Source organism: Ctenopharyngodon idella, chromosome 8 (genome assembly GCF_019924925.1).
Source record: "Ctenopharyngodon idella isolate HZGC_01 chromosome 8, HZGC01, whole genome shotgun sequence".
Lineage (NCBI taxonomy): Eukaryota > Metazoa > Chordata > Actinopteri > Cypriniformes > Xenocyprididae > Ctenopharyngodon > Ctenopharyngodon idella.
This window is the reverse complement of record NC_067227.1, coordinates 20803348-20830390: the sequence shown is the minus strand read 5'-3', so window position 1 is coordinate 20830390 and position 27043 is coordinate 20803348.

Below are 27043 nucleotides of genomic sequence, written 5' to 3'. Positions count from 1 at the left end.
TCAAACGTGCTGCGTAACGCACGAGAATGAACCTCATTGGTTACGCAACACTTTTAAAATGCTGAAATAAATAACCAAAATATAATGGACTTTATAGAGTATTGCCTTCAGGTGGTCTGAACTAGTGTGAGACTAATCGACCAGTCGATTAAACGATACTGCTGCTGCTAGTCGACTTGGAAATACTATCCATTTACTTTTTTTTTTTTTTTTTTTTTTTTTTTTTTGCACATTAACATATAAACTAGTCGACTAATTGGTTGCAAAATTTCCATTTAAACATTAATGAAGTTACTCGTGCAAATCCCCACTCTAAACACAGTCTGAAAAAAGCAATCCGCAATGGAAATCATTGTTGATTTCATTGGCACAGTGTGATGGGTTTTATATTTGAAAGTAGACCATTCTACATACTTTTGTGTTCCATATTCCTCAGATTAGAGTTGCATTGTCTCTCTGATCAGCATCACATATACATTATAAATCTACCAAAATTCTCTACAGTCACAAACACCATCTGCTCCTGTTTTTCCATAATAAAGATCTAAATGATCAAAGTAAGTGCAAAGCTCAAAAACTTCAGATGATAGAGATATTTGGGTTTGGTGGGTTGATGCAGCCTAGTTGTTAATGGTCAAGGCTTGTAATTGAAACGTTAAGAGCCATAACCAGTGTCTTGACAGGCAATGCTGTTGGCTTTTGAAGCTATAGTAGCATTCAAAAGTTTGGAGTCAGTAAGATTTTTTTTTTTTTTTTTCAAAGAAATGAATACTTTTATTCAGCAAGGATGCATTAAATTGATCAAAAGTGACAGTAAAGAACATGTATAATAATAATATTAAATTATTATGATAATAATAAGAAATGTTTCTTGAGCACTGAATCAGTAAATTAAAATTATTTATAGAGGATCATGTAAGACTAAAGACTGGAGTAAAAAGAGCTGAAAATTCAGCATGTTTTTAGAAACCTGCATGTTTTTTCTTCTTCTGTGGAACATAATGCACTTCAATGTACGTCATTATTCACTGAAAGTCTTGCTGAAAGAGATGTTATTTACCTCTGAAAGAGATTTATTGCTGACAGACATGTTGTTTATCACTTGATGCTTTGTGTCACGCTTAATTAAGACATGATACAAGTCACTTTGGATGGAAAGTGTCAGCAAATGAGCACAAATTAGTAATTAGTTTGATTTGAAGCTGTGGTCCGTGGCCTCTCCATGAGCACTCAGCCTCGAGTGAGAAGTCTTATTACAGAAATTTCTTCTCCCCTCTCACAGGGACACTTTGCATTGTGGGAAGGGAGCAGTGCAGTTTCTATAAGATGGTGCTCTGTATTCTAGTGTGGTTGTATTTCAGGCTGTGTGGATCTGTGAGGCTGTCTGCAGTCTTGTGTGTGTGTGTGTGTGTGTGTGTGTGTGTGCGCGCTGCTGTATGGACCCTGGTAACCATGTTTGACAGATGCACTCATGCGTTTGCAATTATTTACACACTGCAGACACACCGCTTTGGTCATCCCTTAAACTGAAAGAGAGAGAGAGAGATAACAGTAGACAGACAAGAGGGGAAAAAACTGAAGTAGTGGAAATTGATAACAATGTCATTTTTGAAACCTTTTGTTTCTCATCCTTTCTTAGTGGTGCTTCTCTGTGTTTATGGTGTTAGGCAGAAAACTTTCAACATTCTTTAATCAGGTGTCCCAAATACAGCTTTAAAAACCTAGACAGACATACGCACGTACAGTACTTTACACAAGAGCCTGTTTTAATTGTGCTCAGGTTGTGTCACTTTCTCTGCAGTGTCAGTGGAATGTCAGATGAACTATTTTAGCTGAGCTAAAATCAGCTCGTAGGACGTCACTTGTTGTCATGTTGAAGTGAGCCTCTTTATGTTGTTCTTGGTGTATTTATGATAATATAACTGCTTGAAATTTCTTTTAGTACTTTTTATTGTAGTGCTTGCAAGGCAGTACTCTATTGATATTCGTCAGACGTTCTGGGTAGTGTCTCTTTAAATCCTTAACCTCAGGTACTGTATTAAACTTCTGCTATCAATTCACCCTGAAACACTTAATGTATAGACCAAAATTTAAGATTGAAACTCTCTTGTTGACTTACACAGTTGCAGAATGTTCAGCATTCAAAATCTTTACCTATGCATAACGTTAACACTACTCTTTTGCTGCTTATAAGCACTGGTTTTTCCTTCCTTATTAATTATAGAAACATTTCTACAAAATAAAAATCTGTATAAATTATAGTGTTTGCTAATGATAATAATAATAATATATATATATATATATATATATATATACATACAGTGGAGGTCAGAATTATTGGCACCCTTGGTAAATATGATCAAAGATGACTGTAAAAATAAATCTGCATTGTTTATCCTTTTGATCTTCAATTCATAAAATTAGCAAAAATCTAACCTTTCATTGAAGGAAAAGAATTGAAAGTGGGGGGGAAATCACATTATGAAATAAATGTTTTTCTCCATAACACGTTGGCTACAATTATTGCCACCCTTTTATTCAATACTTTTTGCAACCTCCTTTTGCCAAGATAACAACTCTGAGTTTTCTCCTATAATGCCTGATGAGTTTGGAGAACACCTCACAAGAGATCAGAGACCATTCCTTCATGCAGAATCTCTCCAGATCCTACTGAGTCCCAGCTCCATGTTGGTGCTTCTTCTCTTCAGTTCACTCCACTCATTTTCTTTAGGGTTCAGGTCAGGGGACTGGGATGGCCATGGCAGATGCTTCATTTTGTGCTCAGTGACACATTTTTGGGTTGGTTTTGATGTTTGTTTTGGATCATTGTCCTGATGGAAGATCCAACCACAGCCCATTATTGGATTTCTAGCAGAAGCGGTCAGGTTTTGATTTTTTTTATCTGTTGGTATTTGATAGAATCCATGATACCTTGTATCTGAACAAGATGTCCAGGACCTCCAGCAGAAAAATAGGCCCACATCATTAAAGATCCAGCAGTATATTTAACCGTGGGCATGGAGTACTTTTTATCCGTGTGTGCACCAAACCCATCTGGTAGGTTTGCTGCCAAAAAGCTCTTGTTTTAGTTTCATCTGACCATAGAAGCCGGTCCCATTTGAAGATCCAGTCTTGTCTGACAACTGAATATGCTGGAGATTGTTTCTGGATGAGAGCAGAGGATTTTTCTTGAAACCCTCCCAAACAACTTGTGGGGATGTAGGTGCTGTTTGCTAATTTTTTTTTTATGCTTTCTGAGACTCAAGACTCAACTAATCTCTGCAATTCTCCAGCTGTGATCCTTGGAGAGTCTTTAGCCACTCAAACTTTCCTCTTCACCATGCATTAGGACAATTTAGACACACGTCCTCTTCCAGGCAGATTTGTAACATCTTTAGTTGATTGGAACTTCTTAATTATTGTCCTGATGGTGGAAATGGGGATTTTCAATGCTTTAGCTATTTCCTTACTATTTTGTGAAGCTCAACAATCTTTTGCTGCACATCAGAACAACATTCTTTGGTTTTACTCGTTGTGATGAATGATTAAGGGAATTTGGCTTTTGTGTCCTCATGTTTATACTCCTGTGGAACAGGAAGTAATGGCTGGACAATTTCATGTTCATGTGTGCCAAAAAAAATGTAAATATATATGGGAATATACTTCAGAGATATTTTACTCATAAAAAATTCTAGGGGTGCCAATAATTGTGGCCAATGTGTTTTGGAGAAAAACATTTATTTCATAATGTGATTTTTTTTTTTTTTTTTTTTTTTTTTTCCCCACTTTCAATTCTTTTCCTTCAATGAAAGGTTAGATTGTTGCTAATTTTATGAATTAAAGATCAATAGGATAAACAATAAATTAATATTTTTTGCTGAGATTTCTTTATAAAGTATTGTTTTTAAAATTCCTTTATCAATGAAATACAAACACTGACGGAGATGTGGGATTCCATAGTAAGGATATTTCTAATCTTTGATCAATCAGTAATTCATTATGTTTTGTAGGTCAAGTGTTCTCATGCTCAGCACATATTAATCTCTGATTTATTCAGAAAAGAAAAAAAAACAATGTGATAAATGAGTCAGACAGGTGACCTCCAGCTCAAAGATTTACTGTACACAAGATGATCTTAGCAAGGTCAGAGGTGTTTAGATGAATCCATCATCTGTGATTGGCAAGCAGCTTTGAATAAAAAAAGTTGCACTTTCTTCATTCTGTTAACAAGAAAGATGGAGACAATGGTTACAGAAAACAAAAAGGGAAATCAAGATAAATAGTATGAGAGAATGGAGGAGGGAATATTCATCAAAATCTGTGCACTCTCTTCGCCTGACGTCACTTCTCTGCAGTTCTGAGGTGATAATTCACATGTGATAGCAGTTGACTGCAGGCTCTAATTGGCCCTCATGTGGGTGGTTGACCTTTACAGAGTGTGACTCTCAATGCATTGTCATCAGGATATTGTTGACGCTCTGAACACATCTCACTCTGTGAAAGATGTATGAAACCCCCAACTGTCAGAGGTGTGGATATCTGGGCAGGTGAAGGAAAAGGGGGATTGTTGTTTTCAACAGTATTGATCCCCATAGTGTGAACCCAGGTTTCATCTTAAATATTGTGTACGTGTTCAAAGCTTGTTTAGGTGCTTGAAATGTGTTTAGACTTCTCGAAAAGATTAGTGTGGGTTTATGATTGGCTCACCAATTCGACTATAATGGTGGTCAGTTGGTCCAGGGCCGGTGTGAGAGAGTTTCGGGTCAGTTGATGGAACCGTCACTTCCCCTTTTATGCGAATGCTAAAACTATACAGGTGCTGGTCATATAATTAGAATATCATCAAAAAGTTGATTTATTTCACTAATTCCATTCAAAAAGTGAAACTTGTATATTATATTCATTCATTACACACAGACTGATATATTTCAAATGTTTATTTCTTTTAATTTTGATGATTATAACTGACAACTAAGGAAAATCCCAAATTCAGTATCTCCGAAAATTAGAATATTGTGAAAAGGTTCAATATTGAAGACACCTGGTGCCACACTCTAATCAGCTAATTAACTCAAAACACCTGCAAAGGCCTTTAAATGGTCTCTCAGTCTAGTTCTGTAGGCTACACAATCATGGGGAAGACTGCTGACTTGACAGTTGACACCTTGCAGAAGGAGGGCAAGACACAAAATGTCATTGCAAAAGAAGCTGGCTGTTCACAGAGCTCTGTGTCCAAGCACATTAATAGAGAGGCGGAGGGAAGGAAAAGATGTGGTAGAAAAAAGTGTACAAGCAATAGGGATAGCCGCACCCTGGAGAGGATTGTGAAACAACAAAACCCATTCAAAAATGTGGGGGAGATTCACAAAGAGTGGACTGCAGCTGGAGTCAGTGCTTCAAGAACCACTACGCACAGATGTATGCAAGACATGGGTTTCAGCTGTCGCATTCCTTGTGTCAAGCCACTCTTGAACAACAGACAGCGTCAGAAGCATCTCGCCTGGGCTAAAGACAAAAAGGACTGGACTGCTGCTGAGTAGTCCAAAGTTATGTTCTCTGATGAAAGTAAATTTTGCATTTCCTTTGGAAATCAGGGTCCCAGAGTCTGGAGGAAGAGAGGAGAGGCACACAATCCACGTTGCTTGAGGTCCAGTGTAAAGTTTCCACAGTCAGTGATGGTTTGGGGTGCCATGTCATCTGCTGGTGTTGGCCCACTGTGTTTTCTGAGGTCCAAGGTCAACACAGCCGTATACCAGGAAGTTTTAGAGCACTTCATGCTTCCTGCTGCTGACCAACTTTATGGAGATGCAGATTTCATTTTCCAACAGGACTTGGCACCTGCACACAGTGCCAAAGCTACCAGTACCTGGTTTAAGGACCATGGTATCCCTGTTTTTAATTGGCCAGCAAACTCGCCTGACCTTAACCCCATAGAAAATCTATGGGGTATTGTCAAGAGGAAGATGCGATATGCCAGACCCAACAATGCAGAAGAGCTGAAGGCCACTATCAGAGCAACCTGGGCTCTTATAACACCTGAGCAGTGCCACAGACTGATCGACTCCATGCCACGCCGCATTGCTGCAGTAATTCAGGCAAAAGGAGCCCCAACTAAGTATTGAGTGCTGTACATGCTCATACTTTTCATGTTCATACTTTTCAGTTGGCCAAGATTTCTAAAAATCCTTTCTTTGTATTGGTCTTAAGTAATATTCTAATTTTCTGAGATACTGAATTTGGGATTTTCCTTAGTTGTCAGTTATAATCATCAAAATTAAAAGAAATAAACATTTGAAATATATCAGTCTGTGTGTAATGAATGAATATAATATACAAGTTTCACTTTTTGAATGGAATTAGTGAAATAAATCAACGTTTTGATGATATTCTAATTATACGACCAGCACCTGTATATATTTTTGATCATGCACATGCATTTGTATCCTTTGCAAACTTTAACAATTGGTTTTCTGTGACATTTGGTTGCAAATTTTGCCTGTCAACTTTTAAAACTTTTCTTCTTATAAAATCATCTAACAGGGTGATTTCGATGAGGTGGCAACTCTTTATAACAACATTCGGTTGTACATTTGTAAATATTAACTATGGCGTCAATTTCAAACCAATTTGAGCATGATTCAGACCCTGAAAATGTTAACAAACAAGAGGATCGTGCAGAACGGATTTCAAGCATGGTTTTTACAGGACGTTTCAGAGTGGAATGGTTGTTGTTTTGTATTATTCTTCTAAATTTTAGATACAATGTCATACACCAGTTAATCATAAAATTTGTTGGAAAACTATGGTAAAACAGACAGTAATCGATCACAAAAGGACTCTTCCTAGAGCTGGCCTCCCTGCCAACCTGAGAAATCAATGGAGAAGGGTCTTGGTTAGAGTGGTGACTAGGGATGGGCATTTTTGGGAATTTTTTATTTCGATGATTGATAGGTTTCAAAAACGAGTAATCGAATACTTGGGGGGCGGGGCATGTGCGGGGGGCAGGGCATGGCCGTCATGGAGATAATGAAAATATCTGAAGACTGTTATGAAAATTAATGTTAAAAATAAAAATATGACATGAAAACCTGTCTATGAAAACATGAACATGTGATTGGAACACCGTTAGATTATGATTACGATGCAGCAATGTTATTAAGAAGCATCTAAAAGGAAGAGCTGCCTGAGGTGAAGAGTGACTTCATGCCAATAAACTGAAGCCCGACACATCCTATGATATTAATCAGATACATAACATAGACCTAACATTACAACTTGTATCTGCCCAAAAGGATGCAAATGCCAGTGAACTTTAAGTTACGCGCTATTGCGAGAGTGAGAGATAGAGAGAGAGACAGCTCAAGCCGTGATGCGCTTTCATGACAGTGCGCTGAAACACAGGCTGAATTTACTATAGATTTCTATAATGTTCTCATTATAATGCTATGTTTATGGCAGATTTGTGCTTTATTTTCATCTACATTTTTGAAGCCACTCTCCATGAGAAAAAGCACGTTCGTTGAGATTTGTGACAGGACAAAGTTTGAGCGCATTCAGTGCAAGAGTCAAAGAAATCCACGTCCGAGCACAGAGATTCGTGCTCGTGAATTACATGGATGCGCTCTCGCGTGCGTTACAAATGCGCTCTCGACATTAACGAAATAGAAACTGCCTCAAATGGACTATAAAAACGAAAAGAAAGCCGTGTCTGAAGGCTTCAATCGATTTTTATTGGTTGAAATGAAATGAGAATATCTTGTGTTTTTCTATGGGGGCTCGGCGCCTATGCTGATGATTATTGCTAAATTAATTATGAATATAATTTAAAGTATATTTTCAGCACAAGATAAAAGCTTGGCGCTGTTCAGCTTGCATTGAACTGTATTTTCATCTATCTTGTCAAAGTGAAGCCAGACATTCTCTCTCACATCTTTTGACGCATGCTGTGGCAAGCTAAACAATCAGAGCTCAGGGCGCCGCCCAAAGTGCTGCTATAACCAATCAGGAGAAGAAGAAAAAAAAACATTTCGATCATTGTTTACATGATCGATCGTCGCTGTCACGGTCGAGTACTCGATCGCTGTTGCACATCCCTAGTGGTGACCAAGAAGCTGATGGTCACTCTGGTTGAGCTCCATGATCATATATAGAGATGGGAGAAACTTACAGAAGGACAAACATCACTGCAACATTCCACTTATCTGGGCTTTATGGAAGAGTGGCCAGACTCAAGCCATTTGCAAAAAAAGCACCCAAAAGCACTCTCTCAGACTGTGAGGAACAAGATTCCCTGGTCTGATGAACCTCAGTTCTAAGCATCATGTATGAAGGAAACCAGGCACTGCTCATCACCTGCAGAATACCACACCATAAAGTGTGGTGGTAGCAGCATCATGCTGTTGAGGGTGTTTTTCAGCGAAACCTGAAAATGGCTGTCCACCGACGGTTCCCATCCAACCTGACCGAGCTTGAGAGGACCTGCAGAGAAGAATGGCAGAAAATCGCCAAATGCAGATGTGCAAAGCTTGTCACATCATACCTAAAAAGAAAGACTTGAGGCTGTAAAGGTGCTTCAACTAAATACTCAGGGTACACATACTTATGCAATGTACTTATATCAGTTTTTCCTTTATAATACATTTTCAAAATTGTCACAAAACTCATTTTTTGCCTTGTCATTATGGTGTACGGAGTGTAGATTGATGTGAAAAAAAAAAAGAAGTAATTTAAAGTAGTTTAACATAAGGTAGCAACAAAATGTATTTAAAAAAAAAAAAAAAATGAAGGGGTACGAACACATTTGCAAGGCAGAAAAACACCCTTATTGTTAAGTCCTGTTCTTGTCCTCTTCATTCTTCTCCTCATCCTTTTTCTTATCCTCATCTCATCCTTGACCTTATCCTTCTCCTCATCCATATCTATGCCCTCATCTTCGTCTTTATCTTCTTCCTGTTTGAGAGCGGTACTTGCTAGCAGCTGCGTAAAAATAAGCCTTGGCCCAAAGCTTGAAGACTTCTCAATTATCGTTGCTATTTTTGCTCACAGTTTGGCAAAGCCTGGTGAATCTGCTGGGCTGTTTGTCTAGATATTTATTTTCAGACCTGCCTCAAAAAACCTTATACAACCTATGTAAATTCAAATCGTACATAAAAATATAAGCACAGAGGAAACGTACGAACTTAGTCACGGCAGAGGGAGCTGCATACACGGCATTGATCTGACAGCTTTAACAGCGAGTTTTGTCCAAAGATTGGATTCTGAGTAATATGAAATATCCAACAGTTTTTCTCCACATTACAATTTTCAATAATTCCTTCATACATTCTTGCAAGATTTTATCTTTTTAATTTCGCTTCTGTTTAATTTTATACCGAGCGTTGATTAAACTTTGATTTAGCTTATTGACTAGATGTTTTGAAAATACTTCTTTTTACTTTTTACTTTAAAAGCTGCACACAGTTATACAATTAGATATGAGTGACATGCGAAGATGGTCTAAAAGAACACAATAAGACTAAATTGAATCTGTCTAAAGCACAGTGCTCAATAAATGGCTACAGTGGTCTCAGATTTTATCATTGAATTACTGCTGATGTTTGATTACTGTTTTCAGTGTTCAGAGAATAAAATGTGAAAAGACCTGTTACCATAGTGCTTTTCCATTTATGAATTTTCAATTTAGGACACTACTTAGTACATTGCTGCCTCAACTAAACACTTTCTGAAACTCCTTCTCCTCTGAATTATTGACCTTTTGTATGAATGTAAAGAGCCCCTCCATGTTGAGGGAAGTTGGCAGCAGCTGAATCTCCCCGTCTAGCATTATCTGGTTTATCCATTTCTGAGCCTCTGGGTAACTTTTGGGTGCTTTTTTTGACTGGCTACATAAAAGATTGGCTGCCGGAGGTTTTAGCTATTTTGTCACATTGGTGCGGAACATTTTTGTGTTTGGCAACTGCGTTTGTATATTTTGTGTGTGCATTTGTGTCATTTGTTGATGTACTGCTTAGCAGAGGGCAATGATTAGCATCATCAATGAGAGGTGTTTGTCAGCTGCAACAATTGAAAGCTGTGTGTGCGTGTGTGTGTGTGTCTCTGTGTGTGTGTGAGTGTGAGAGGCTGAGTGGGCGGATGTGGATAACATGCTAATGATACTGCTGTTACACTTCCTGCATGACTCATCGCAGTTTGAGCCAGCACACTCTCTCAGTGTGGGCACACACAAACTCGCAATCTCTTTTAAAGCCTGAGATATGATATATAACTGTATTCATTCTGCTCTTTCTGAAGGCATGCTGGGATCCTTATAAGCATCATAAGGAAGATGCAGTCTGTGATAAACCCACTTTTCAAATGCTACTAAACTTTTAGATGTGCACTGAAATCAAAAACCTCATCTGAGCACTTAGCTGTGGTATAAACTATACTAAATAATAATTAAAACGGTCACTAATAATTTAATGATACGGTTAAATTCAACATGAAATCAAAATACACAATTATTGTTTTTAATGGAATATTGCAGGGTTTATTTATTATAAATGATTTATTCATGCACATAATGAATTTTTTTTAAATTCATGTGCCCTCGGTAATCGGTAATCAAAATAACTTCCCCTCCCTCTTGCAACAATATCTCTTCTCTAATGATGTGTTTTTGACCTGTCACTCAGAAGTGATCACAGCAATAGCAAACCACAACCATGCAATCAATTTCCGATGGACAAAATCAAGTCCCACTCTACTTTTTTCTTGATTGAGAAGCTGTTTCACTTTGATATACATCACAATTTCATGCCGACTCTACATGTAATCTTTAGCAAATCTCGAAATGAATATCCATTCATACTAGTGTTTGACTGAGATATTGCCAAGGTTGATATTATTGGCTGATATTTGGTATTGGCTGATAAGTTTTTCTGGTAAGGGTTTATTTTGTTAGAGCTGAAAAGCCTAACAAAATAGCCTGTGCACAGACGCACATGAGCTCTCATTCTCCGTCTTCATTAGCCTTTGTTTAACAGTAATAATTGAAAGGCAAATGCTATAATACTTTATTCATATAGTGTCTGCGTTCAGCAAACATGCATTTTTAATATCTAATGAACATTTAATGCCACAAATCTTGCAAACATCAATGAATCCAGTGATAGATCTTGTGTGCATAAAATGTGTGTACTTTGTCTGTGACTCTGCAGGTGTATTGATATTACTCACTTCCTCCTGTTACTTTCATAGGGGCTTCAGTGTTAACAAAGGATCTCAGTGTTTTTCTGCCGTAAGCAATGTTCTTCTCATTGCTCTGATTTGCTGGATTTCATGGATTTCAGTGTCATTCATTCTGTGTTGTGCTGTGTTTCTAACCCTCTCTTAAAGTTTTCCCAGCTTCTTCCGTGGGAAAATGTATAATATGTGATATGTGACAGCCTAATACTGATTTCAAGCATCCCATGCTACCAAGATGCATATTTTAATTCCTTTGACAAGCTTTGGACAAAATTGGGGAAGATTTATTCACATTTACATTCATGATTTCAGTCATTGTTTTCAATGGAAAAAGTAGTGTTTTGGGATAAACAATATGAAATATCTTGATAAGGATAAAAACTAGGGCTGGGACAATACATCGATTCTCGATTCGCCATACAAAGATTCTGGATCAATTCTGATATTTTCTCTCGCAGAGCTTAGTTTTAACATCAGATGGCGCTCTAGGCTAGTTTTCAACCGCACACTCAAATGCTCACGAAGAAGAATGCTGGACAGCGATCGTGCATTCGGCTGAGTGGTTAAATATACACCTCGGCTCAGAATGCTTTTATGATGCGAGATTAATGTAAACACAGCTCAGAGCGAACACCATTGTAATTCCCTTCAACGTTTTCAAACTTTATGAATGATTATTTTTGGTTTAAGCGCTGTGTGTAAAGGAACCGGAAGCAAGCAGAGTATGGGTGTTTCTAAAGTACGTAGTGCCATCTGCTGTTAAAAACTAAGCTCAGAATCGATTCAACAGAGAATCGCGATACATCGGAAAATATCAGAATAGCTCCAGATTCTTGGTATCGCGAATCGAGAATCGATGGATTGTCCCAACCCTAATAAAAACACCCTAGCAACCCAAATAGCAACATGCTAAAATCACTTTGAACAACTTAGCAATTGTATATCAATGCCATGGCAAACACACACAAATTTTGCTTGAGTTTTGTATGGTCACAGTACTCACATTAGGTCTTCATTAATGTGTATAATTTTAAACATATTTAGGAGAAGAATTAATCATTGCTTCATTATTTTCAATTTCCAGTGGAAAGCTTTTCGTGGAAATCATTACTTGCACTTTAAGGGTTAATAGTAATTATCTTTTGGTTGTTTAAGCATTTACACATCAATTTAGTTATGTCACTGTTTATACCCTGGATAATTTTCTCTTTACTCCCGGCTCTTTCACAAGGCATTTGTCAATAAATCCCAATAAATTTTATTGTACATTTTATGAAAGCCATTAAATGTCTATTATGCGGGAAGAGCTGCAGTGCAGATTCAAATTAATATAAGGAAGCTCGTCTTTGTTCTCTGACTTACCCTTGACTATGAGTTCTTTCGACCGCATTGCCGTTTCGCAGAAGTCAATAGCTTAGTCAGACCCTTTTATGATTTTCAAAGAACTTGCTGACCAAAGAACTCTTTTGTGTCAGAGTTATGTAAATTGTTCACGCTCCCCTTCAACTCCATAAGTATATAGTTTGCTGCCACAGTAATGTAATTGATTATCAATTAAAGAAACCAATGGCTCTGTCACTATGTGATGTGTTTTTGATAAACTGTTAATAAGTTTTCACATCCACTTTTTAAAAATGTTATTTTATTTATAAAAAAAATTCTTTCTTTTTGCAATTATCTAAACAAAATAATCAATTTTATTTATTTAAATACACGTAGCTGGCATTGTAGGGGACAGCCATCCCAGTAAATACCTTTTTTTAAGTAAATAAATTTGGTGTTGCTTAAATAAAGGTTTTATTTGGTGTATAATTTTTCATTAATAAAATTAGTCACTTCTCAACGGACGAAACAGTGAAACTTCTTCCCTCGATCATCAGCCCACTGGTATTCAATAAATGCTGATTGCACTCACAGTTACACCCCCTCCTCCCTGAAAATAACAGACACTTTCTATTCATTTAATCTGCTCACTACAAAGAAATAACCTTCAGAAACCAATTTTATTTTTCAGGGGAAAAAAACCCTCTTCAATTCTTGAGTCTGAATGGGACGATGACCCTCACCCCTCCAGAGCTTGTCTCTTCTTGCTGCTATTATTCCTATATTTGGTTTAAATGACCTTCCCAATCACTCGCCTGAACCAGACTATTCAACACACAGCAGGTTCTTTAAAATCAATTTGCTGGCCTGCATTTCTTCTTCTATACCTCTTGTTAGTGGAATTGTTAGTGCTTTTGTTCATATTGGTGACAGTTAATCGTGAGTATTGTCAAAGTGAAAGTGCTACTTGCGATAGTCCTACTTTTTTTTAAATTTTTTATTTTTTTAATTTGAATGGCCTTTGCAGCAACCTTGATTTAAAAAAAATGACTATCAAGACTGAGGTGAAATAAGAGAAAAGTCGGTTGTCATTTTACGCCATGACATTGTGATCCAACCCACACATGAGTTAAATAAGTGATATTCTTTTAGAAAGCATTGAAGTCTTTCATGAAGATTCAAACGCAGCTGTTTCTATTTTTAAGTCTTCTGTTCTGATTCCACCGTCAAAAACATCAAAGACATTTTGGTTTGAGGCTGAATTTGCTGCTTGTGATGCCAATGGGAGCACATATATTCCCTGCTAACTAAAATACCCCCCAAAAAATCAAGAAACAAATACAGAACTCTTGGAGCGAGGGGACTTAACCAGCTCTCTTTTTTGCATGCGAACTTCCAAATAGAAATGCCTTAGTGTGATACAACCACATAAACAGATGCAAAATCAAAACAGTCATTGTTTTTTTTCTTATACTTTGGCACTAGTCTTAGTATAAACTTTTGCTCGTTCCATATAAACCTCTCATCTTTTGTGCATTTTGTTCAGTTCACAGCAATATTTCTCCATCCTTGTTGCTGGCCTTGTCTGTTAAAGGGTCTGTTGTCACGGATGCTGGGCTAGATGATGCGTGACCCGCAGAGTCCAGAAATTTCACAGATGAGAAACAGAGGCCAATGAAAGAGGATAAGCTTTGTCATTACTTTGAGATACACTGCGCTGCATTCATCACTCAGAAAAGATTCTCCTCCCTCGCTTTCCTTCTCCTTCAGTCTCTCTCTCACTCTGCCACACTCTTTTGCACTGTGAAGCTGGAAATGGGGTATGATTTAACTTCAGGCCATTTCATTGTTCCCTTTAAGCTTCTTAGCTCTAAAATATTCATATTTTGGGCACAGGAAGCAAAATCTGTGACAGCACAGAGAGCAGACAAAAAGGAGAGTGAGAGGAAAAAAAGGACAAGAGTATGAAACAGAAATAAGATATTTCTGTAGCCGATGTGTTGAGATAAGCTGCAGACAGGCTCGTTTTCCATGCTTATCTCTTTCGCGTTATCCTTTGTTTTGTTTTTTTTTGTCTCTTTCCTGACTTTCTGTCTATCCGTCATGTGTTTTTAAAAGTAATAATTCACACAAAATGAACTGTCATTATTTACTCACCCTCATGTCTTTCCAAACTGTTGAACTTTTTATATAATGGAAATGAATGAGGATGGGCTTTTTAAGCTTCATAATGACAGAAAAGTATCAAAAAATCCATAAAACTTCTGAAGTCATAAAATAGGTTTGTTTGATGAACTGAAAATCATGACACTAGCTCTCCTTGCTGCATTCATGAGAGCATTGGTGTAAACTATTTGAGAAAATGTAAGAAGTTACTGTACTTAAATATCTTTTTGGCTACTTTGTAGTTTTACTGAGTATCAAAGATATTAGCAACTTTTACTCTCTACTTCACTACATTTTTGAATAAGTAAATGTACTCTTTACGCCAATATATTTTGCACAACTTTTTCTGCTGCAGTTTACTTCTGATACAAAAGAAATGATATATATCTACAGGGCACTGAAGGTACTACATCTTGTGTGTTTTGCCCTACTCACCCAAACTTGTCAAGGATACATTACATGAATGGGAGTGCGTTAGCAGGTAATTGTGAATCGCAGATGTTTCATATATGAGATGAAGACATGGCTGTAGACGGTGATGAGGTTTTGACTATTTAATTTTAATTTTAATCTGTTATGTTGAAGTCGAGACCTTTTTGAACGATATTGGTTTACTTATGCCCTTTTTAAACACTTGAGCTTAACTGTGACTGTGTTTGTAAGTTTAAGAGGCTGTTTTGTTGATCTTGATTTATTGCAATATTGAGGTGTTCAGTTTTATTTTGATTTTATAAAATAAACATGATTGCCCTCCTCACAAGTCAGCGGTTTCTTGTTTTTCACTAGTATTATTGGTCTCTTAGGTGTTGAGGACTAGTCCATCTTTTAGCCCACATACAAGTACTTGTATGTGGGCTAAAATACTTATGTTCAAAATACAAAATACATATGTTCTGTTAAAACCAGACAGTCAAGTCGTATTGGAATTCGTCACTTGTAACTTGTAATGGAGTCATTTTTGCTGTAAGCTATCTGTATTTTACTCAAGTATGGTTTCCAGGTACTTTCCAACTCTGCATGAGAGAAGTAGTGATGTCCAATTCATGAACAAATAATTCTTTTGAGTTGGATATACAGTATTCAATGAATCAGCTGTTCCATTTCATAAAACCAATCTGAACGATTTGTTCACAGATCAACCTGATTCTGTTCAATTTCATCTCACTGACTCAATGATGTGGTCCCAGCGGTTATCAGTGAATGACTAACTAACTAATTATCAGTCACTCAAAGCTATCGTATGGTATCAGAAGACTTGGAATATATGTACATTATTACAGTACAAAAATTCAGTAGAGTGAGATTTATTGAAGCAAAAAAGCATTAAATTGATCAAATAAGGACTTTTGAAAATGAAAATAAGGACTTTTATGTTGTTGCAAAATTTCTATTTCCAATAAATGCTGTTCTTTTTATATTCTATTTCATCAAATATCCCCCCCCCAAAAAAAACCCCAAAACAAAACAAAAAAAACAACAACAAAAAAAACAATCACAGTTTCTACTCAAGCAGCACAACATTCAACATTGATAATAACAAGAAATGTTTCTTGAGCACCATAAGCATATTATCGGCATATTAGTATTAGTATATTAATGATTTCTGAAGAATCATGTGACACTGAAGACTGGAGTAATGATGCTGAAAATTCAGCTTTGCATCACAGTCATTTTAAAATATATAAAATAGAAAAGATTTATTTTAAATTGTAATTATATTTCACAATATTACAGTTTTCACTATATTTTTGATCAAATAAATGCAGTTTTGGTTAGCATAAGATTTTTTAAAGAAACATTTAAAGTTCTTACCAATCCCAAATGAAGCTTTAAAGCTCCAGTCCCCATTCATTGCAATTGCATTGAAAAATGTGACGAGTACATTCTTAAAGGTTTGTTGTTTTCCTGTTTTGTCTTTCAGGTTCGAGTTACACAAGGGTAAGCAAAATAAATAAATAAATAAAATAAAATAAATAAATTCGGGTGAACTATCTAATTAAATCTGTAATGCATTACGCTCTATGCCTGTTTGTGTTTAAAGTAGAGTGTGTTGTTTGGTTCAGCGTCAAAGCATATTGCACTAATTATATATCATTATATTGTTATCAACTTGTTGCAGTGAGCTGGTGTGTATGCTTCTTCTGACACACATACGTCACTTGTGTCATTCTCCAGGGAGTAAATTGGCAGTGATATACATACACACTCGTACACAAAGCTCATTTGATGGGATTTAAGCCATGGTGACACACTTGTCTCATCACTGTGTGGTTAGTGCCTCAGCTTCTTGCTTGTTGTTGCTGCTAATTTGGTTTTTAATGGAAAGGAGTGACAAAGATAACTAAGTACAGACAAATGAAACACACCCTAATCAGAAGCCATGGATAAAGAGAGAAGTAAACCTATTGAAGCTTTGAGTCCTGGAGACTGTGAAGTCTGTGAATTTGATGCTTTATTATAGATTTTTTTTAATCTATAATAAAGAAAAAGTGACAGTGAAGAGTTTTTTATTGTTACAAAAAATGCTAATTGTCTTTTAAAGAATATATATCAGTTTGCACTGAAATAATTGTTTTTGCACTTCTGGTTAGATGCTGACTGTGTTTCATTGACTCTATGCTTGCACAATTACAATGATGTTAATATAACTATAACCTGGAGGGGAGGAGGCAATAAATTCCATGACCTGAAGTTTTAATCCCTGTGTTCCTCAAAGTGAACTGTTAATTCCTACATTATTGTGTGCTGTCTGTCCGGCGGAGCCTGTAAGCCATCCAACCGACCTTTCGCAGTCATGCAATCGAACGCTACTCTGGGCTGCATCACCTGAGGGCTTTGTGTTGCATGTATTTGCTGAAAACAGGCACATTGCTACGTGATTTAATTACTTAATTATCTCTCTCGACTGAGAACACTTTTGTTCGTGAAAACAGGCATAGCCCCTTCCATTGCTGAAATAAATAATTGCTGAATATAGTGTCTCTGGAGTACTGTGTTTCTCTCGGCTTGTTGCAGCAAAGTGTTTCATAGTGTTCTTCCAGATAATTGGACCTCAGATATGTCATGTTGCCCACAAGTGATTTGAGACTGTTGACCAAAAGTAAAGTCTTAGAAGGCACCAAAAATTGCTGTACCTCACAGGTCCACAACCACCAAGTCAGAAAATTAATTGATCAGTATCGGCTTTTCATTGACCAGTGTTTAAAATTGTACGTATCTTACTGTATCTTGAATGTTTTTGTTATATCCCTGGTAGCTTACAAAACTACAAAAGAGATAGTTCACCAAAAAATTAAAATTCTGGGTTCTTGCTAGTGATATAAATGTGAATAAGTACATTACTGTTCAAAAGTTTGGGGTCTGTAAGATTTTTCGAATGTTTTTGAAAGTCTCTTATGCACATCAAGACTGCATTTATTTGATCAAAAACACAGTAAAACAGTAATATTTTGACATTATTACAATTCAGTACAATTGATTATTACAATTATTACGTTATGGTTTATATAAATTTCAATGTATTCTTACAAGTACAGAGTCAATGAAACATAGTATCTAACCAAAAGTGCAAAAAACAATTCTTTGAATGCAAATTAGCAAATAAGGTGGAGATGGAAGGTGATAGTGACCCTTAGTATACATGAATTATAGAGCAAATGTGAGAATATTTGTGGTTTTATTTACACTACCATCAAAACCCCCTTTTTCGCTTGTGTCGTAACACGATTTCGGAAATTGGGTTCCTCTCGCGTTCCGGGGGCACGTTCCTTGTCCCCCTCGGTAGAAATTGCATTCCAAAATCGCATTCCAAGGGCATCGTGACATGACCGAAAAGGGCACTTTCATGTCCCTGCCCCCGTGCAGGTCTGTGCACGCCACTGGTGTTGAGTTAATAGATTATGTCGATTACGCACTGTTTATGTTCATCCCTAATCCCCTGTCATGTTTCACACAAAACAAAACTCTAGAGAAGTTGACAATGGCTAGTATGGCAGCGACACTTGCGTTGATATTGCGATTCGTTTTTTGTGAGTGTGACAATCCCATTCTATAACCAAACTGACACCTGCACATTTTCAGGACTCACAAATGCACTCTAGACAAACTCAAGCTGAATGAACGGAACCACACTTGAATAGATGTCTGCTACGCCATATAATGTGAGAGCCACAGTGAACTGTATAATCATGATGTGTTTAGTTTACTCACTGAAACGGAGAAATGATTTGCATTCATCTGCAGATTTTGTGTGAAACATGACAGGGGATTAGGGATGAACATAAACAGTGCGTAATCGACATAATCGATTACGTCAATGCGTCGTTCCAGCCCTAGAGTGATGACTTGAAAGGTATGTTGATGTTTTTGTGTCTGCACTAAAAGAGTTTAACTAACTAAAAGAAAGCTAAGATGGAAACTAAAAGCATAGTTTACCCAAAAATTAACATTCTGTCATCATTTACTTACTCTCGTGTCTTTCTGAACCTGTTTGATTCTTTTTCTATTATTATCAGTAAATAACAACTTAAATTTCAGTCTCTTTCTCATACAAAGCTATTCTATGGCTTAGGGCTGGGCGATATGGCCAAAAAAATTATCACAATAATTTAATAATTTTTTTCATATCAGTCGATATCGGTAATTATCACGATAAATGTCAAATCTTTTCAAATTTAAAGGCAGATTTTTGCTCTCTTTTTTTAATTCTTTACACTTTTCCAGTCATATTAGTTGCTGTTTAGTGGTCGCGTGGTCAAGACCGATCTGCGAGTAAACACATCTGCTCTAGTAAGCTTGCGCTATGCTGTCGTTTGTACTATGAGCCGAGTGGATAATGGTCCATGTGGTGCGGTTCAAATGAGTAGCACTGTTTTGTTCCACTTTTGGTGCATAAACATTATATTGAACATTTATCGAACTCTTGTTATCGTTTTATCGAGGAAAATTATATCACAATAATTATCATTGTCATTTTATTGCCCAGCCCTACTATGGCTCCAGAAAACTATATTTTTGTAGCTTGGCAGCTCCTGGTCACCATTTACTTTCGTTGTATGCAAGAAGAGCTGCATGAACATTCTGCTAAACTTCTCCTTTTGTGCTCTACGGAACCAAGAAAGTCATACAGGTTTGGAATGACATGATGGTGAGTAAATGATAATAGAATGTTCATTTTTAGATGAAGTATTTCTTTTTCGGTCTTAGCTTTGTGTTTAAACAGCAGATGACATTTTACAGAAAGACATTTAGCCTCAATGTATTTATCGCACAAAAACAAACGAAATGTACCTCTCAAGTCATCATTCACATCTATATCACTGGCAAGAACCCATCAGACTCATGGAAATGTGCAGATCTGACCTATTAAGCCGTGAACTGGGCACAAAATTGCATTACATCCACTTTAAAGGAACGATTTTAGAGGTACTCTGATGGTCGCCGCAGTAGCTGGGTGATTCACGGCGTAAAGTGGGATACGCGCGGACTGCTTCTTGTAGGCCTGAATATAAAACACTGCACACAATTGATATGCTAATCGGAGGAGCGGTGAGTGGGAGGCCTAAGCAGATAGATGCGACTCTCACCCTGAGGAGAAGTGAGAGAGAAAAGCTGTTAGTCCCATACCTTCTTTTACAGATCCTCTGTAATGCTGCAATTAATAACATCTGACTGCTGCTGCCACACCGTCTCAGAGCCCATGCATCTTCGAAACACCAGGTGTCTGCCAAGAGTCTCCGCACAATGGCAGCAGGCTGTCGTTTAATTGATGTGTTATTGTAAACATGTCTGGACACTGACTTACAAAGACAGCTGCTGGTCTTGGAGTTGCACCCCCAGTATTTAGCAACTGGTGACAGTTTTCGGAGACTGGGGTGCGTGTACCTGTGATGGTTTATGTAACAGGAAGGGACATTGACAACTTGTGTTACAACTATCAGACTTTTTCTGGATTTTGCTAGGACAGTTTTGAAGTCATAACTCCAGTGCTGGGGGAAAACTAACTGAAACTACTAACTTAAAGCTGCAATATCAAAAAACCACTAGGCCAGTGTTATATATTTTGTTCAGTTGAGTACTTACAATATCCCAAATGTTTCCAACTATTTGTGCTATTTTAACCAAGGCTCCGGGACGTGTGGTGAGTCGCCTGTCACTTGCGTTATATTCACGTTACCCTCGGTTTCCGTTTTATTTTGTAGAAACCATGGAAACAACAAAGTCGTAATAAATAAAAGTAAAGTAAATAAAAGTTCCGCTGCTCGCGAGGCGTGTGTTGCGTTCGTCTCTCATCAACAATCGCTCCAGCTGCCTCGTTCAGCTCCCACAACACTCGGTCCTGCTCTGCTTCACACTACAGTAACATTAACAATCGCATCTATGAACATGATTTCTGCCCGAGTCCTTTTGAATAGGCGCCCCCTAGCGGATGAAAAAAACATAGTACACCTTTAACTACATACATTTTTCAGTAGTGCGCAAGTTGTTCAGCTGTTTTGAAAACGGTGTTTTTTTTTTTTTTTTTTTTTTTTTTTTTTTTACAAGCTATTTTTTTCCCCAACAAGTAATGTACATTAAAATTCAAGGTTCCAAAAGTGGGTTTTCGCTGTGATGCCATAAAAGAACCTTTCAGGGAATAGTTCTTAAAAGAACCAATTTTTTTTGAAGAACTTTCCACTATAAAGAATCTTTTGTGCAATGGAAAAGGTCAATGGATGTTAAAAGGTTCTTCGTAGATCCTTAGATACCAATAAAGAACCTAGCATGAAAAAAATGCTATATTACTGTTTTTTGTTTGTGCACCACATTTTATTTTTGAGAATCTATTCACACAATTTATTTAAATTAACTGGTTAAAAAAAGATCCATAGATTCATAGACTCATTTATTAGTTATATTTAGTGTCAAATTATCTGTTTATCTGTTTAAGTTTAATGCTGTCACCCTAATTGAGACCTACTGTAATTTGGACAACTATTTCAGTGGTTTTCCATTGTGATTCTGGAATATCACTGCATTTTTTAGATGTCTCCCTTATCTAACACACCCGATTTACATAATTAGCTCATCAGTAGCGGCGTTAAGATTAAACTGGGTGTATAACTGTAAGGGTGACATCCAAAATGAGCAGTGCTTCCTCCAGGACCAGGATTAAGAACCATTGCCTTAAATGTAATTTAATTACTTTCAATTATAAATAGTTTGTTGTTTGGTAGCTACAGCTTCAAAGAAGGTTCCCCAGTACCGCAATAATCCAATCTAAAATTCTGTTTAGGCCTTACAGTGTGTCTAAACTATAGGGATGAATCAGGTTTCCAGCATTGAGTAATTTTTCTGAGCTCACTGAAAGCAAAATGCTACACAAAATGACAAACTAACAGCCATGTGTTTAAATAAAGTATACTTGAACACTATACGGTTCAAATGTTTGGGGTCAGCAAGATTTTTTATTTTATTATTATTATTTTTTTTTTAAAGAGATTACTACTTTTATTCAGCAAGGACACATTAAATTGGCCAAAAGTGACAGGAACGACATTTATAAGGTTGATAAAAATTTCAATTTCAAATAAATACTGTTCTTTTTAACTTTCTATTAATCAAAGAATTCTGAAAAAAAGTATCAAAGGTTCCTCAACATTGATAATGAGAAATGTTTTTCAGCATATTTCTGAAGGATCATGTGACACTGAAGACTGGAGTAACAGCTACTAAAAACTCAGCTTTGCCATCAATGGAATAAATTACATTTTAAAATATATTAAAACAAAAAACTATTTTGCATTGTATTTTTGATCAAATAAATGCAGTCTTGGTGAGCATAAGAGAGAAACCAAAAAATCTCACAGATCCCAAAACTTTCAATGGTAGTGTATGTGCTGGATTTTGGACCAATTAAATTTGACTTTGGGTGGAACTACCATGAAACATAAAAATAAAATCCAATTAGCTGTCTTCGTTAATATGTCACTTTTATCTCAGGGCATATTGCTAAATTAAAAGGCAATTAAATCTGTGGAAATAAAATGAAACTTAGTATTTGCGTCATGACTTTCTTTGCTTTGTGTCAGTACATTTCATTCTCTGTATATTTTCTTCCTGCAACTTCTACACTCTCTGCTTACAAGAGAAATGCCATTCAGATTCAGTCCCGAGGACAAAACGGATCAATAGAGCTTACATGCCTCTCGCTTTCCAGCACAAAGTCGTCGGAACTGTGCAGCTTTCAAAAGCAATCCACACGTTCCATTCCTATACCTCCTCTGAGGATTAAATGTTAACAGGCCCTGCCAAACACACTCCCTTCTATGGCAGAACATACATGAAATTCCTCTCACGTGTCTGTGCTAACACATGTTCCTGTAATTATGCATAAATGTCTCCTGATCAGAACAGGCTTTTGAATTCCCATCACGTGTTTGTTTTCTTGATCAGAACAGAGGTGCGGAGGGACGCTCGGTTGTGGTGCAGGAGCGCAGGCTGCTGGTTGGGGTCCATAACGGCTGGGGTTGGGTGGAGAAGCCTCATGTGTTGGTGCTGGAACGTGAGGCCGGAGGGAGCGGAGCGGCCAAGGCTCGTGGAGCCAGCTCAGGCGGCAGCTTCAGGCAGACCTCCACGGACAAACTCAGGTGGGTAGTCATTCCATCTGGTCCACTAATTTCCCGTAATTCTGAGAAATGTTGCCATACTTCCATGGGTCTCACTTCCAGTTGCATCCAGTTTTATTGAAATTCTTTTATACCAGATATCCTGGATCTTTAATGATCTATTTTTCTTTTCAGCTACGGCTACTACAACAGTCATAATTCTCATACTACGGTCTATAAAGAGATCATTGATTGATCTGTGTCCTCCTGGCTTGTGCTGGATGCTCTCATAATCCAGAAATTATTTTGCTCACCCTCATGTTGTTTCTGTATTGATTTCTTTTTTTTAAAGGAACACAAAAACAGACATTTTGAAGGATATTCACACTGCTTTTCTTCATACAATGAAATCAAGCAGTGCCCAGGTGCTGTCAGACCTTGAAACTGACATAAATCACCATAAAAATGGTTCGCACATAATATTTTGCCAGCTTTCAAGATTTCTGAAGCCATACAATAGCTTTGTTTGTGGAACAATTTTACATGCATTTAATTTATATAACAATTAATCAAAATATTTTTATTTAATTGAATTTTTACAATCTGCAACTGCTCTATAACTCTCAAATCTCATTTGCGCATGCACATTTTCAAACTTAACGCATCATTCAGTAGATCAAACAGTAATATTGTGAACTATTTCCCATTGTTGGGAAACACAGCAGCTCTTAGTTTCTTCAAAATATCTTATTTTGTATTACACCCAAGAACACAAGCATTTCTGTTCTGGAACAACATGAGGGTGCATAAATGAGCTCAGTATTTTCATTTTTGGAAGAATTATTCCTTTAATATAAACACCCTATTGTCAGAAAGCTCCAGTGTCTCTCTATGGCCTCCTCCAGTCTAATGCTGCATCTGTCTTTAACTCTCAAACCCACACTGGTTCTCCTCCCTTGTGCTTACCCAGCAGAGATCCCCATGTCCTTGCCTCACCTCGTTGGTTTTCATCCCAGTTCCATCTCTTATTCAACACAGTCCTTATCAAATATGGATTTTTGGGGTGATTTACACACTTTCTCTCTGGATGTTAAATATTTAAAAGCATCTTTTCCAGAAAGTAATAAAAACAGTTCTACTTTCTAAATTAAGGTTTCTCGTGTCTGCACTCTTCGTTTAATTAAAATGCTGATAAGCCGTTGCAGTACAACGCAAATGAGAATGGGGGTTTGATTGTTGATGTCTGTTTCACTCCATCTGCTGCTGCAAAAAAAGCCTCCTCCATTCCAGCCCCCACCACCACAGAGTCACTGCCATGTGAGATCTCACAGAACAAGTCACAAGCACCGTTCATGTGCGGTGAGAGAAAGAGGTCTATAATTACCCAATGAGAGAAATTAGGTGTCTGAGAGAGTGGAGCATCACATTCTGCCCTTTATAAGAGAGAGAAATTGGGTGTAATTATGGAGACGTTAGCGCTAAAAACTTTTACTGCACGTTCTTCTCAACAACACTGCTGTGATGACGGCAGCAAATGTGTCTATGAGAGTGTGTGTGAAAACCTGTCAAGAATGATGCAAACGATCTGACGCCAGCCTTCCAGTTTGTAGATGAGAGTTTGAACATGAAATTTGGGAATTTCAACACCTTGTAGTAACGCTGTCTGAAACAAACTTTTTTGAGACCTGTTTCAATTTCATCACTTTTTTCTTTGTTTTCCTGTATGGAAAAAGTGATGTGAACCTCATTTTGAAGTTTTAATATTCTGTACTGTGCTGTGGGTTCATCTAAGATGCTGTGTACTTTTCTCTGTAGCCTGTAACTGCTTATGTAATAAGCTGCAATCATTTTTTAAGGCTTTTTTGAGATTCAGAATCAGACTATAATGTGATGACTACAGAATCAGTCATAGAAAAAAAAAAGTTATGAAATATAAATGCAATTTGAACAACTTACCATGATAGAATGATAATAGTTATATTCTAATGTTGCACAAGCATTAAACTCGACATAGAAAACCAATTTTTTTAGCTCAAAACTTTGTGTACAGTTCCTGCTAAATTGCTGTTCTTTCCCGTTTCTAAACCCCATTTGTCAAATTAATATGGCATAGCTGTTTTCTTCCTAGAATTAGAATTTCTAAAAATTTTATAATTACATACACTACCGTTCAAAAGTTTCAGTAAATTCAGAAGTATCTTATGTAATATTGAATATTATTACAAATTATATTACAGCAGCCATTACTCCAGTCTAATATGTTTTTGGAAACTGTAATACGTTCAAAAGAACAGCATTTATTTGAAATAGAAATCTTTTGTAACATTATACATGTTTTTACTCTCACTTTTTATCAATTTAATGTGGCCTTGCTGAATAAAAGTTTTCATTTCTTTATAGCCTTTATAAAGAAGTAGTCTGCTAAATCTATAATAGATTCAGCAGTGCACTATGGGATTGATGCTGAGCTTTCCTAACACATAAAACAGTGAACTGAGACACCTGTGTTAATGAATGTCACTTGACTAGTTGTGTTTCTGGGTCAGTGTGGGTGTGTAGGTTCATTACACAAGATTCCATGCCGAGCTCTGATATTTCCGTGATGTCAAACTCTGCTTTCTCTCTCCTGCAGTGATGGACTGTCTCTTCGTGGCAGTGTGGAGCTGAAGATGATGAGGGACGTGGCTTTCAGCATCGTCTTCCAGCTCCAGTATATTTTCTCTTGTCCACTGGTTGGAGATGGGCAGGTGAGTTACATGCTAATGATGTGCCTCTCAATTTCTTTCTCGACTTCACTCAGGTGAATATGATATGAGTAGTGAATTGCTTGTTTAATGGCACTTTCACTATCATTTTTTTTCTTTCAAACTAGACATTTTAGGAATTTTGCTTATGAAACAGTTCTAAAAATAATTTGGAAACACTAGACTGTTTACTTGTGTTTACCTGCAGTCTGCAGGCACAGCATCACTAGCAGATGTTGAAAACTGTGGGAGGAAGTTTCCCCAGATTGATAAGCCCACACTGAAATATAGTGTATTGTTTTTTGAGACCCCTGGCCCTGACCTTGGTATATCTGAAAATTTCGGCCGGGACTTTTGGGATGGTATTGCATCAGTCGAGCACACCAAAATGTAACTTTGATTTCCTGACCTGCCTCAAAGAAACTGCACTAATGAGTCCTAAGACGCCTGTGTATTATACATTTTGAACATTATTATCATTATTTCCATGATCATGCACATGTTTATCATAATATTAAATGGAAATACTTCAGGCTGTTTATATGATGTAAGTTGTTGTGAGAAGAGGTCAGGAAGTTTGTTGTGATTGGTCAGTTTGTGTTGCTCCTCTGGTTGTGTACTTGAGAGTAGGGCTGTGTGTTTAATTGTAATTGATTTTTGATTTGCACATTTGTTCCTCCCTAAGCCAAACTTAACCTCCAAATCAGCCGAATAAGTAAGTATTGTAAAATGCAGTCTACTGTTGCTAAACTGTGGGACGTGCCTGATATTAAATGGTGTCATTAAAACGCATTAAAGGGTTAGTTCACCCAAAAATGAAATGTCTGTCATTAAAGGGTTAGTTCACCCAAAAATGAATTTTCTGTCATTAAGTACTCAACCTCATGTCGTCCCAAACCCGTAAGACCTTTGTTTGTCTTCGGAACACAAATTAAGAAATTTTTTAATGAAATCTGAGGGTATCTGATCCACACATAGGCAGCAATATGATTGCGCATT